At 42.8% G+C, this 12,561-nt stretch overlaps 2 pseudogenes; both read right to left on the bottom strand.

The window, feature by feature from the left end:
• Positions 1–6,371: 6,371 nt before the first annotated feature.
• LOC138845502 (set1/Ash2 histone methyltransferase complex subunit ASH2 pseudogene) lies at positions 6,372–7,652 on the bottom strand (annotated as a pseudogene).
• Positions 6,372–8,865, bottom strand: LOC138845501 (set1/Ash2 histone methyltransferase complex subunit ASH2 pseudogene; annotated as a pseudogene).
• Positions 8,866–12,561: the final 3,696 nt, after the last annotated feature.

Here is a 12,561-nt window from a genome sequence, read left to right as displayed (position 1 = left end):
TGTTTTAGGAAATTTCCACACTGTTTTCCACAGGAGTGCACTAATTCACCAACAGTGTGCAAGTGCTCCCCTTTGTCCACTTCCTCACCAGCGTTTGTTAACTTCTGTGTTTTGGATTGTGGTCATTCTGACAGGGGTGAGGTGATGTCTAATGTGGTTTTGATTTACGTCCCTGATGGCTAGTGATGTTGAACATTTTTTCATATATTTGTTGGCCATTTGTATTTCTTTTGAGAACTTTCTGTTGAAGTCCATTGCCCATTTCTCAACTGGATTGGTTATGTTTACATTGTTGAGTTTTTGAAGTTGCTTATATACTAGGGATATTAATCCTTTGTCACATAGATGGTTTCCAAATATTTTTTCCTGTTCTGTGGATGTCTATTCACTCTATTGATTGTTTCCTTTGCTGGGCAAAGTTTCTGAGTTTGATATAGTCCCATTTGCTTAGTTCTGCTTTTGTTGCTGTGCTGTGGCGGTGTTGTCCAAGAAGTCGTCCCCTGCACCAACGTCTTGGAGTGTTTCCTCTACATTTTCTTCCAGCAACTTCATGGTCTCAGGTCTTAAATTTAGGTCTTTGATCCATCCTGAGTTGATTTTTGAATATGGTGAGAGGTGTGGATATAATTTCATTCTTCTACATATATACATCCAAATTTGACAGCACCATTTTTTTTAAGATTTATTTATTTGAAAGTCAGAGTTACACAGAGAGAAGAGAGGCAGAGAGAGGGAGAGAGGTCTTCCATCTGATGGTTCACTCCCCAATTGGCTGCAACAGTTAGAGCTGGACCAATCTGAAGCCAAGAGCTTCTTCTGGGTCTCCCATGTGGGTACAGGGGCCCAAGGACTTGGGCCATCTTCCACTGCTTTCCCAGGCCATAGTAGAGAGCTGGATAGGAAGTGGAGCAACTGGGTCTCGACCCGGCGCCCATATGGGATGCCGGTACTTCAGGCTAGGGCATTAACCTGCTTCGCCACAGCGCCAGCCCCTGACAGCACCATTTGTTAAACTAACATTATACTTTGAATTTCATTAAAAATGGGCATTATACATAGTGAGGGAACTCTAGAGTCTTCGCATTCAAAGAATTATTCAAGAAAGAAAGCAACACTTTGTTTATAATGTCTAGCTTATTTTATTAGATGGTAAAAAGGTGAGATGTCCTTAAAAATTGGAATGGGATTAAAGTTTTCACTATTTGTAGGTTGTGATTATGTCTGTGAAAACCCAAGAGCGGCCGGCGCCGTGGCGCACTAGGCTAATCCTCTGCCTTACAGCGCCGGCACACTGGGTTCTAGTCCTGGTCTGGGCGCCGGATTCTGTCCCGGTTGCCCCTCTTCCAGGCCAGCTCTCTGCTGTGGCCAGGGAGTGCAGTGGAGGATGGCCCGAGTGCTTGGGCCCTGCACCCGCATGGGAGACCAGGAGAAGCACCTGGCTCCTGGCTTCAGATCAGCGCGGTGCGCTGGCCACAGCGCACCGGCCGCAGTGGCCATTGGAGGGTGAACCAATGGCAAAGGAAGACCTTTCTCTCTGTCTCTCTATGTCACTGTCCACTCTGCCTATAAAAAAAAAAAAAAGAAAGACAGACAGAAAGACAGAAAGAAAACCCAAGAGCAAAAACTAGACCAATCATAAGGGAATTAAATAGATAATAGATGAGTTTAATAATAAAAAAAAAGAACTGTAAGTCAATAATCTTTCTAAATAAAAATCACAAAATATGAGACATGAAAATTTTAAGAAGAAAGAAAATATTTCATGTAACAACATTCAGGGTCAGTCTTGGACTTGGTGGTTGAGATGCCACGTGGGCTTTCCACATTCTATAACAGGATGCCTCAGTTTAGTCCTGACTCTCTTTCAGGATTCCAGTTCCCTGCTAATGCTTGCCCTGGGAGGCAGCAGCTTACGGTCAAGGGTCAAGTACTTGGGTCCCTGCACCCATGTGGGAGACCCAGATTGAATTCACCTCCTGGCTTCAGCCTAGCCCAGCCCTGGCTCTTGTTGGCATTTGGGAAAGTGAACCAGCAGATGGGGGATCTCTGTTTCTCTGCCCCATTCCCCCCCCCCCCCTATCTTTCTCTCTCTCTCTCTCCCTCCCTCCCTCATGTGTGTGTGTGTGTATATCTTTCTCTCTATGGCTTTGCCTTTCAGTTGAATAGACATAAAAAACTTTAGCTAAAAAGATACATTCAATGAAAAAGGCTAAGTATCATCAGGGAAGCACCAATTAAAACTACAATGAGATACAAACTTCATATCCACTCAGATGGCTAACGTTAAAGAACAACAATGCAAAGGGCTATGAGAATGCAAAGCAAATAGAACTCCAATTCTTAATCTGTTTTGTGTTGCTATGATAAAATACAGAGATGGGATAACTTATAAGGAGGAGCAGTGAGTGTTTAGCCTGGTGGTTAAGACACCCACATCCCAGTTTGGAGTACTTGGGGTTGATGTCCAGCTCCGGCTTTTTGAGTTTTCGGCTCCTGGTTTCAGTCTGTGTGCAAAGCCAGCTGTTGTCCACATCTGGGGAGTAATGCAGTAGATGGTGGCATCTGCTCTCTTTCTCCCCCCCCCCACCCCCTTCTCTCCCTTTCAAATAAATTTTAAAACTTCTAACAAATGAGGTGAAGAGATTTAGTTCACTTAGGATTCTGGTGGCTGGAGGATCCACACAATTTGTTGCTGGCATTCCGGTGAGGAGCCTCCCAGGTGCGTCACAATATGGCAGAGAAAGAAGGGGAACTGGGTGTTGCAGGAGCCAAGTGCATGGGGTGTCTTTGCTTTGTAAAAACACACTCTTGCAAAGACAGCATTAACCCTTTATGAGGGTGGTACCCCCATGACCCAGTTACCTTCCTATAGCACCCCACCCACCCACCCCCCACACAGCTACAGGTGGAACCACCTTAACCACTATGCTAGGACCAAGTTTCCAACACATAACCTTTCCAGGGCCAAACCATAAGTAGACCACAGCATTCCCAAACAATGCTGTGGTAGCTCCACTTTGGCAAATAGTCTAGAAAGGCCTAGTAAATTTATACCCACCCATTGTATAGAACTCAAGAAGTCTATGTACCATTTACATTAAAAGATACTCATAACTGCTTTATTCATAACTTCAAACTGAGGGCAACCCAAAGGTGATCAATAGAACCATGTATAAGCATATTGTACTATATCCATATCATGGATGACCATGCAACAATAAAAAAAAAGTAATTGACTAGTGATGTGTGTAAGGAGAGATGAATTGCAAAGTATTAGGCTGAACCAAATGAGCAAGACAAGAGTGATACACTCTGTACATAGGGTTTCATGGATAAGAAACTCCAGAGAAGCCTTTCCTGTGGCAGATATGTGGTTGCTCAGGGACGGACATAAGAGCACAGGAAAGACTGGGAAAAGATGAGAAAACACAGGGAGGATAGAAATTTGCTCTCTTGATTCTGGTGGTGGTTGGGGAGAACACACAGAGGTGTCCTCTCTTTCATTTTTGTTATTGTGATTTGTACCTTTCTTTTTAAAACCCAACCCTGCTTTATTTATCTTTGTAAAGAATCAGCTTTTGTCTTGGAGCAAGGAAGATTATTTTAAAAGTAAATGCAATGCAGAATGAAGGGCCAACCCAGAAGTTAGAAAACATGTAAGTAGGAGAACCAGGACTGTAGAAAAAGGAAAGCAGTGCTGATACACTAAGGAAAAAAAGTTTAACAATATAAGTAGGATGTAAAATGATGATCAGAGTTAAAACAGCCCAGATTCTTTAAACTATTCAGAGGCAGAACTATTCATTATTTTTTAAATTAAGTGTAATGTTTACAATATTAAAATTTGAGAATAACCATTAAAAGAGAGAAATAAGGTGTAGAACTCCCAAATCAGCAGAGAAGATGCCACAACAAAAAAAAAGCTATCCAAAATAAGCCAGAAATCAGTTGTATTAAAAGATTAATGAAAAAGATAATACAATTAAGATCACAGAAGTAAAGATAAGCAAATATATATAGACAGGAATGAATAGAACACTTTGTAGTTGAAACCCTGATGAAGGAACTTCAAGAGGTAACCATTACTGTAGCTACTTTCTGACTTAGTACCAAGTATTAAATTATTGATACTGATTACTAAAAGCTCTGCTAAAGAAGCAAATACTCTGAAAAGTATTTTTTAAAAAAAAAGTAGTAGGAAGACTGAGAAAGTAGAAACATGAACAACTAATATTACTGTGAGACAGAGTAGAATAAAAACAAAAAAGACATAATAGAAATGTGGAATGTGCATATAGGTAGTTTACCAAAAGTACATACAATTATAAATTCATAAGACTATAATCTCACATCTGACCTTGAAATACTTTTAAAGTTATAAATTTTTCATTTTAATAAAACTTTTTTCTCCATGTAAGATGGATCACGGAGGCCAAACTTCGGTAAAATTAGAAACAGTTTGGTATAAAAGTATGTGTAAGAAATCTAAGAAGCTTATTTAATTAAAGTATTGAAAATACAATGGCCAATATTTTAGGAATACATATTTTTCTGCAGTATGCAGGATATATTTAGGAAAAAATGGCTGTATAATTAATGCATAAAGCAAGCCTCAATAAACTTTAAGGAAATAGTCTTAAAGAACAAATCATTTTGTAAATCAGAAAATGTTTGTAGCTGAACATCAGTGAGTACACTGTGCATGGACACATGGGGGTGCAGATTAAATGGCATTGACAGGTCCAGTTAAGGTCATGCATTCATATGCTAGCAGTGAATACAGGCTCCAACTAATGCTCTCAGCACTTCTCCTAAAATTTAGAGAGAAGAGAAACTCAGCAGAATAAAAAAGGAAATAGTTAAACAAAAAGTTGTAAAATGGAAGATATAGTAGAAAGCATATGTTCTAAAGCCAAGAGTTATTTCTTTGAAAAATCAAACATTAGCAAAAAAATTAAGCAGGGAACACATGATCAGTTTTATATATGTAAATGAGTAACAACTAAAGATATACCTAAGACTGAAAATATTGAGAGAAAAATGCTACCTGTTCTCCCTTTTATGTAGGAGCTAAAGTTTTTTTTAAAAAAATGAAAAAAAAAGCTCAAAACAAATACTGTGACTATCAGTTTTGCTACAAATGTAGTGTTTTTGTCAAACTTTGTTTTAAATCTTTGTCAAATTATTAAGAATTACATACTACTTTAGTTATATGCTACCATACTTTTCTTTCAATGTATACTAAATACCACTATATAAATTCTGTAAACTATACAATATAAACTACTATATACTACTATCCAATACATTAATAAATTTAAATGCCGTTAAAGTTTTAATAAAAAACAAAACATCAAAACCGGTTAAGGAGGGGGTGGCATTGTGGTACAAGGGGTTAAGTCACCACTTTGCGATGCTGGCACCCCTTATCAAAGCATGGGTTCAAGTTTGAGCTATGCCACTTCCGACCCAGCTTCCGGCTACAGCTCCTGGGAAGGCCCATGTTTGGACTCCTGCCACCCATGTGGGAGACCAGGATGGAGCTCCTGGCTGCTGGCTGCTAACCTGACCCAGGCCTGGCTGTTGGGCCCACTGAGGGGAGTGAACCAATAGATGAACGATTTCACTCTCTTTCTTCCTGCCTGTCTGCTCTGCCTTTCAAACCAATCAATCAATCCATCTTCTTCAACAAAGGAGAACAGATATCAAAAGGGGACTGGATAAGGGAAGAAAGAAAAGAAGGAAGAATGGCTGGCTTAGGAAGGAAGACACCTCTTGGGTTATTTGATGTTTCTCATTCTTGAATTGTGAGAGCTCTTTATATATGCAGGATGTCAACCCTCTTTGGGATATGTAGTTTGTAAATCTTTTCTCCAGTCCTGCAGATTGGTCTTAATACTGTGCTGATGGTGCCTCATCGTGAAAGGCTCATGCACACTGTGGCAAAGAGCAGATCATTCCTTTCTATGGCTGTGTTCATCACACAGATACGCTGTTTTACTAACGGATTGTGGCCATTTCGACCTTCTGACATTTGTTAGCTGTAACGAAGGTGTCGTCCCTCCCCTTTCCATACTCTGGCTGACACGGGCTGGCTGCTGTGAATCGCAGTATTTTCGTGGACATTTCAGGAAGCTCCTGAAAGATGGCTTGCAAAGGCAGACCTCACACCTGGCTGAGCAGAGGGCGGCGTCCATCAGGTGCAGACAGCTGAGCAGCTAAGACGCCTCCGCCCAGGCGGGCCATCATCAGAACCAAGTTTGAAACCTGCTGGATGATCAATCAAGTGGGCTCTCTTTTCTAACCCCCGCTGGCGGCTACCCTTTCCCTTCAAAAGCCTTTTTTTTTTTTTTTTTTTTTTTTTTTGCACAAACTCGAGAACAAGTTTATTGGGGAAGGGTTTCTGTTAAAGTGGAAGCGAGTCCCTGTCACAATTACAGCTCTGGAGACCTAGTCGTGTCAGAGGGCCCAGTGTTCACAATTAATAGCAAAACCAAACTCATGCAGAGGGTGACAGTCCTCAGACTGCTCCGGAAGGTACAGCCACCGATTTCAGCTGTCCTCGGAATCAGGCCCTCCCCCGAGGAGAAGTCAGTGGGGTGGAGTGGAGTCAATGCCCACGGAAGACGCGTCTTCAGATAACTTAGCTACTTGGACGAGATTATGCACGCCTTGGAAAATCCAGTGAGGGAACGAGTCCCTGCGGGCAGGGGATGTGGCACAGCACCAGTCCTACAGGGAGCGTACGGGGTCCTGGGGTCAGCGGCTGTCGGTGTATGGCACACAGAGGAAGAGCAGTCACTGGAAGCGGGGGATGGGATGCGTGAGGGCAGGGGGTGTCCCGCAGGCCCACCCAGCCTTCCGCCTTGCTGAAGGGTGAGGCCGTGTTCGGCGGCAGCTTGCGGGAACACTGGGCACAGGTAAAAAGCAAAAACCAAAGCCCCAGTCTTCTCCCCCAGAAAGTCCATGTCCGAAAACAGAGGGGCCGGTCAGGGTTCCCACGGGGGACTCCGCCTGCCGTCCACTTCTGTCTCCACGTGATACAAGACGTCGGCCAGCGTGTGCTCTGCCACAGCGCCCCAGCCCATGTCACTCATGGGGCGGCAAGCGAGGTCTTTGGGAGGATACTTGAAGCACGGCCCGAAGTTAATGGAGACCATGCAGCTCTTGTACAGTGAGATGGCTGGGAAGTAAACCCCCTCAAAAATATCTTTGTAAGCCACACCTTGATTGGCACCATTTTTATAAAATATTATCTCACTATGGGGAGTCTGCTTTAGGCTCTTCTCTGCTTTATCCACGAAGTCTTTCTCCTCAAAATACAGATAACTCTTGAACTTGATCAAAGCCTTGTCTTTGTATGTGTCAGGCAATGACTTGGCTGTCTCTGTGTCTTCAGGAAGGTTGATGTAGAATCCCAGGACATCTCCCTGTCCGTAGCCAGAGGAGTAGTGTTTGCAAATGGACTGATGGAACTTGGTTCCCTCTTTGCTCCGCCAAGAATAGCTGAATTTGTCATAGCCCAAGGGAGCTTGGAGGTTGCCTAAGGGCTGAGACCAACCAAGTCTGGCAGCAGTGTCAGGTGGCATCTCATCCACAGTGATCTCAAAGCACCAGGCACCTTTCCGCACCCCGTGAGAGGCCCGCACCATGGAGTAGCCCTTCTCTCCAACCACAGTCAGCCGGTCATCGGAGATCTTCAGCTGGGGAGCTCGATCATGTAGGGCTAACAAAACTCACTCGTACAAGCAGGCTCTGTAGAGGTCTCCAGGGATAGATTTTCCTGCCCAACAGTCAAGTTCGAGCTTCTCAGGGTCAGGGGCGTGGGGGTCAGGCTCAGCTAAAATATGCCGATAGCCATCTTTATTAAATGGATGCTCCAAGGGGTAGCCATGAGGGGGAAGGCGCTGAGCAGAAAACAAAGGGTCACTGCGGGCCCTCTTGGTGGTCCCCGTGGTCCCTCCATCCTGCTGTTTGCGCTTGGCTCCTCTTCCTTTTCCACTGCTCCCTGCTGCAATGCCCCCATTTAGATCCCCACTGGTAGACACAGCACTGCTTTGTTTCTGGTTGTCGTAAGCAGGACCGATGTTACTAAGATCCTGATCCAGAAGTCCAAATTTGGGGTAGTCTTCTTCAGGGTCTTTGCTCCCCGGATCAGGGTGCTCCTTTACCAAAAACACATCTCTCTCTTTACTCATGGTTTTAACAATGTTATTTGGCCAAGTCATTTTCCCAGGTCTCTGTCTGGTTGTCATGCACTCCCAGTATTTATCAATAAATGGTATAATATCCTTATCTTTGGAGAACATGGTTTTCGGGTGCTCATCCTGTGTTCGGGACTGCCATGTAAGGTTGGCCAAAGCACTAAGGCACATTTCCTTCAAGTTCGCTTGCTTCCGGAGGAAATAGGTATTCCCACTGTGATGGCAAACATTGCAATGAAAACTGTAGTTAGTCATGAAAGGCAGGCAGGATGAAGTGTCGATGCCGAAGGTCTCCGCCGTGAACCATTTCGTACAGATGCCACACTGCAGCTCCACTTCCCCCAGCTGCCGGCAGTTCTCGTCCACCGAGCCCGCCTGCACGTCCATCACCTCCGACGTGTCCCCGGCGCCGTCCTGTGCTAGTGTATCCTTCCCATTCGCGGATTCCGTCTCTAAACCGCCGCTTATATCCGCCAAGCTGGCATCCCCACTCTCAGCTTCTCCCGAGCTGGGCTCCGCCGCGGGGGCAGCAGAGGTCCCCTCTCCAGCCGGAGCGGCTGCTACTGGTGCCGCCGGCTTCGTCTCTCCGTCTTCTGCAGCTGCTGCATTTGCAGCCGCTCCCGGGCCGGGCCCGGCACCTGCTCCCGGGCTGGGTCCAGTTCCCGCCCCAAAAGCCCTTTTTGCTGGCCTGGTGGGACGGAGAGAGCACGTCATGGATCCAGAGCGCACTCTTTCCCCCAGACTGCTGGCTTCTTGAAATAATCTTGTTCCTCTCACCAGCTCTTGCCTCTGGTGGCCTGGCCAGCCCGGTGGCGCGCGAAGGGCCTGATTACGCGTCCACTCCAACGCTGTAAGTAATACGGCTGTGAACATTCATGGGCAAGTGTTTGTGGGGACAAACACCACGTCTCTTAAGAAAGTGCTTAGGGATGGAGTTGGTGGGTCAGATAGTAATTCTGCGCTGAACCCGGGGAGGAGCTGACAGTCCGGTTTCCGAAGGGGGCTGCGCTGTCGTGCGTCCCCATCGACACCGTGGGAGGGTCCACACCCCACGTCCTCGCTAGCATTTGCTACTATTCCCTTCTAGCCGTCCTAGAAGACGGGGCGTGGCATCACGTTTTGATTTTATGCGCCGTTTCCTGATCAAACAATGTGGAAGATCTTCGCGTGTGCTTGCTATTTGTTTGTCTTCTTTCTACTTCTATTTGAGCGTTTTAATTCGACTTCATCACCGACTTGCAGTCATTGGTCATACACGAATATATTAATCTTTTATTAACTATGCGTTACAAAATGTTTCTCGCATGTTATGTGTCATCTTTTTACTGTTAATCATATTCTTCAATATTAAGATTTTCAATATTGATATGATTTTTATCTAAGGTTTTCAATACTTAATCATTGATTTAATTTGTTTGCTTACAAATCTGGTGTCATTTGTAAGAAAACTTGGCCTAATGCAAAGTCCTGAAGCCATGCTCCTGTATTTACTGTGAGAGCTTTTATAATTTTAGCTCCTACCTTTGGGTCCTTGAACTATTTGAGTGAATTTTTGTAGATGAGGAGTCTTCAATAAGTTCATAGAAAATGTGTATTATGAAAGACATTTGCATGAAGTAAACATTTTTTGTACCCAGGTGTATCTTTTATTTATGAGCCTTTGTAAGTTCATGTAAATGTGCATTACCTTTGAATTCCATTTTCCATGAAACTTTGAAGTTTCTGTTTATCTCTTGTCATTTTCCCCTCTATATCTGTTACTGATTTTTTTGCCTTAATTGAATATGTTCTATTATAGTACTTCAATTATTTAATATTTTCAGTATATTTTTCATCATATTTTTTATGGTTGTTCTTGGGCTTTTAATACACTTACCATAATCTAATTCTGACAATTGCAATATAAGGTTACTGATAAACAGTTCCATTCTCTCTTCATTTCTATGTCACTACTTTATATATGTTACAAGTATATTCATATATGCTGACAACCCATCAATGCATCGTTGTAACTACTATTACTAATACTATTGTAGGTTTCTTAAAGGACTAGAAAGAAAAATGAAAAGTATATATTTGAATAAAATTTTAATAAGAGAAACTAGCATTTAGAAACATAGATTTGTTTGAAAGGCAGAATGACAGTGAGAGAGAGATCTCATCCACTGATTCATGCTCCAAATGCCCACAACATCAGGACTGGGCCAGGCCAAAAGCAGGAGTGAGGACTCTGCCTGCCCACGTCTCCCACGTGCCTGGAAGGGCCTAACTACTTGAGCCATCACTGCTGGCTCCAAGGATGCACATTATGAGTAAGCTGCCATGGCAAGTAGAACTAAAACACGAACCCGGGCATAAGAGTGGTTTTGATACCATCCTTGATATTTAACATGTCTGGTTTCTTTATTTTGTTTTGATTCTACTTATCTGTTATTTCTTTATTCCAATATAACTTTGTTCCAGACTATTTCCTTTGTGCTTCTATTATGGATGCTTGTTTCTTTGCTATATGTTCAAAAATACAATTATATGTAATTTATGTAGTCACTGCACAAATCAGGAGAATAACATATGTATTTATACATTTAAAGTTTTATAATTGTACAATTACGTAATTACTGCACTGTATTTTTTACCTGAATTTTAATTACTGAGATCACTTGCCTCCAGCCTGAAGATACTCATTAAGAATATCTTGAAAGGTATGTCTGATAGCAACCAAATTGGGGTTTTGTGTTCATGGCAATGTCTCTTTTTCTCCATTTGTGGGAGATCGCTTTGCTGGGTGTATGATTCTTGTAAGCGGTTATTTGTAAAGTACTTGCAGTGCGTGACCCCAGCGCCTCCTGACCTCCCGGTTGCTGATGAGTAGTTGGCCGTGGTTCTCCATGAGGAACACCTGTGTGTGAAGAATTGCTTCCCTGTTGCTTTCAAGATTTTCCCTTTGCCTTTCAACATGTCTATTGCGATGCGTCTGGGAGTGAGTCTTTTGTTTATCATGCTTAGAGTACATTTGACTTCTGGATGTGTAGACGAATGGTTTTAATCACATTTGTAAGATTTTCAGCCTGTAGTTTTTTTTTTTTTAATTTTTTAAAGATATATATTTGAAAGGCAGAGTTACAGAGAGGGAAAGACAGATCTTCCCTCTGCTGGTTAGCCATTACTTCTTTAATAATTTATCTGCTCCACTTTCTCTTCTCTGTCCCAGTGTTGTCCCACATTTTTCTAAATCTGTTCATTTTTTTTCATGCTTTTTCCTCTTCTTTGTATGACTTTTTTTGTGGTCTTTGTGTTGTATGATTTTTATCTGTCTTCTAGTTTTCTGTTTGTCCTGCCAATTCACATCTACTCAAGTTCTTACAGTAAAATTTTAACTTTATTTGGTTTTATCTTTTTAAACGCTTTATAAAACTTTTTATATTTATTGATATTTCTGTTATGACATCGCCAACATACCTTCCTTTACTTCTTTAAGCATGGTTTCCTTTAGATCATTGAACTTAATTATGATGGCTTCTTGTACATTTTTGAATGCTAACTCCTACAACAGTGGCTTTACCTGCTACACTCTGCTTTATCTTGTCGTCTTGCTACCTTGTGTATATTCCCTCTTTCCCCTTCCTTCTCACGTTTCATAATTTTTGCTGAAATGGGACATTTGAGATAATGTAGCAACTCTGGATACTGACTTTTTCCCCCTTTCTTGATCATGACTTTAAATGATTTTATGTATTACAAAGAAACCAAGCGAAAAGGAAAGCAAGTATATATTCATATCACTTTAAAAATATTAACCTTAATTAGTTTGGTCTCTTAAGCATTATGTTACAGCTATTTGTGCAATGATCTGCCTGGGTTATTTTAGTAAATTCTGTTTGCCCTGCTCCATGAACTCTGCTGCCCCTCCTCAGAGTGCCACCTAGGGCAGGGGCTGACCTCCTCAGATGGCAGTGGCCTCTCGGGCAATCTCATTCTGGATGTGTCAGTTAAGCTTCCCACCTTTCTTGGTCCCCCACCCAGCAGTCAGAGCAACCCATCTGCAATTAGTGAATCCCGTCTTTTTGACACCACCTTGGAGTTTAAATTGTCTCACCGTTTCCTCCAATGATCTTAGGCCCCTTCACAGTGTGGGTACTGAAGCAAGTCACTGCAGATTGTTTTGGCCCCGGTGGGCTCTTCTTAGCTGCCCCTGTCTCTGGCTCTGCCTGGTAACCAGCTGGCCTGCAGTCTGATGCTGTCATGGAGGAGTAGCCTCCTTTTGAACAGTTCACAACCCAAATCTCTATTTTTTTTTAAGAGTAGTCTTAAGCTTGGGCTTTTTGCTTTTTAAGATTTATTTACTTGAAAGGCAGAG

The sequence above is a fragment of the Oryctolagus cuniculus genome, chromosome 15 (genome assembly GCF_964237555.1).
Source record: "Oryctolagus cuniculus chromosome 15, mOryCun1.1, whole genome shotgun sequence".
Lineage (NCBI taxonomy): Eukaryota > Metazoa > Chordata > Mammalia > Lagomorpha > Leporidae > Oryctolagus > Oryctolagus cuniculus.
This window is presented reverse-complemented; position numbering and strand designations above follow the sequence as displayed.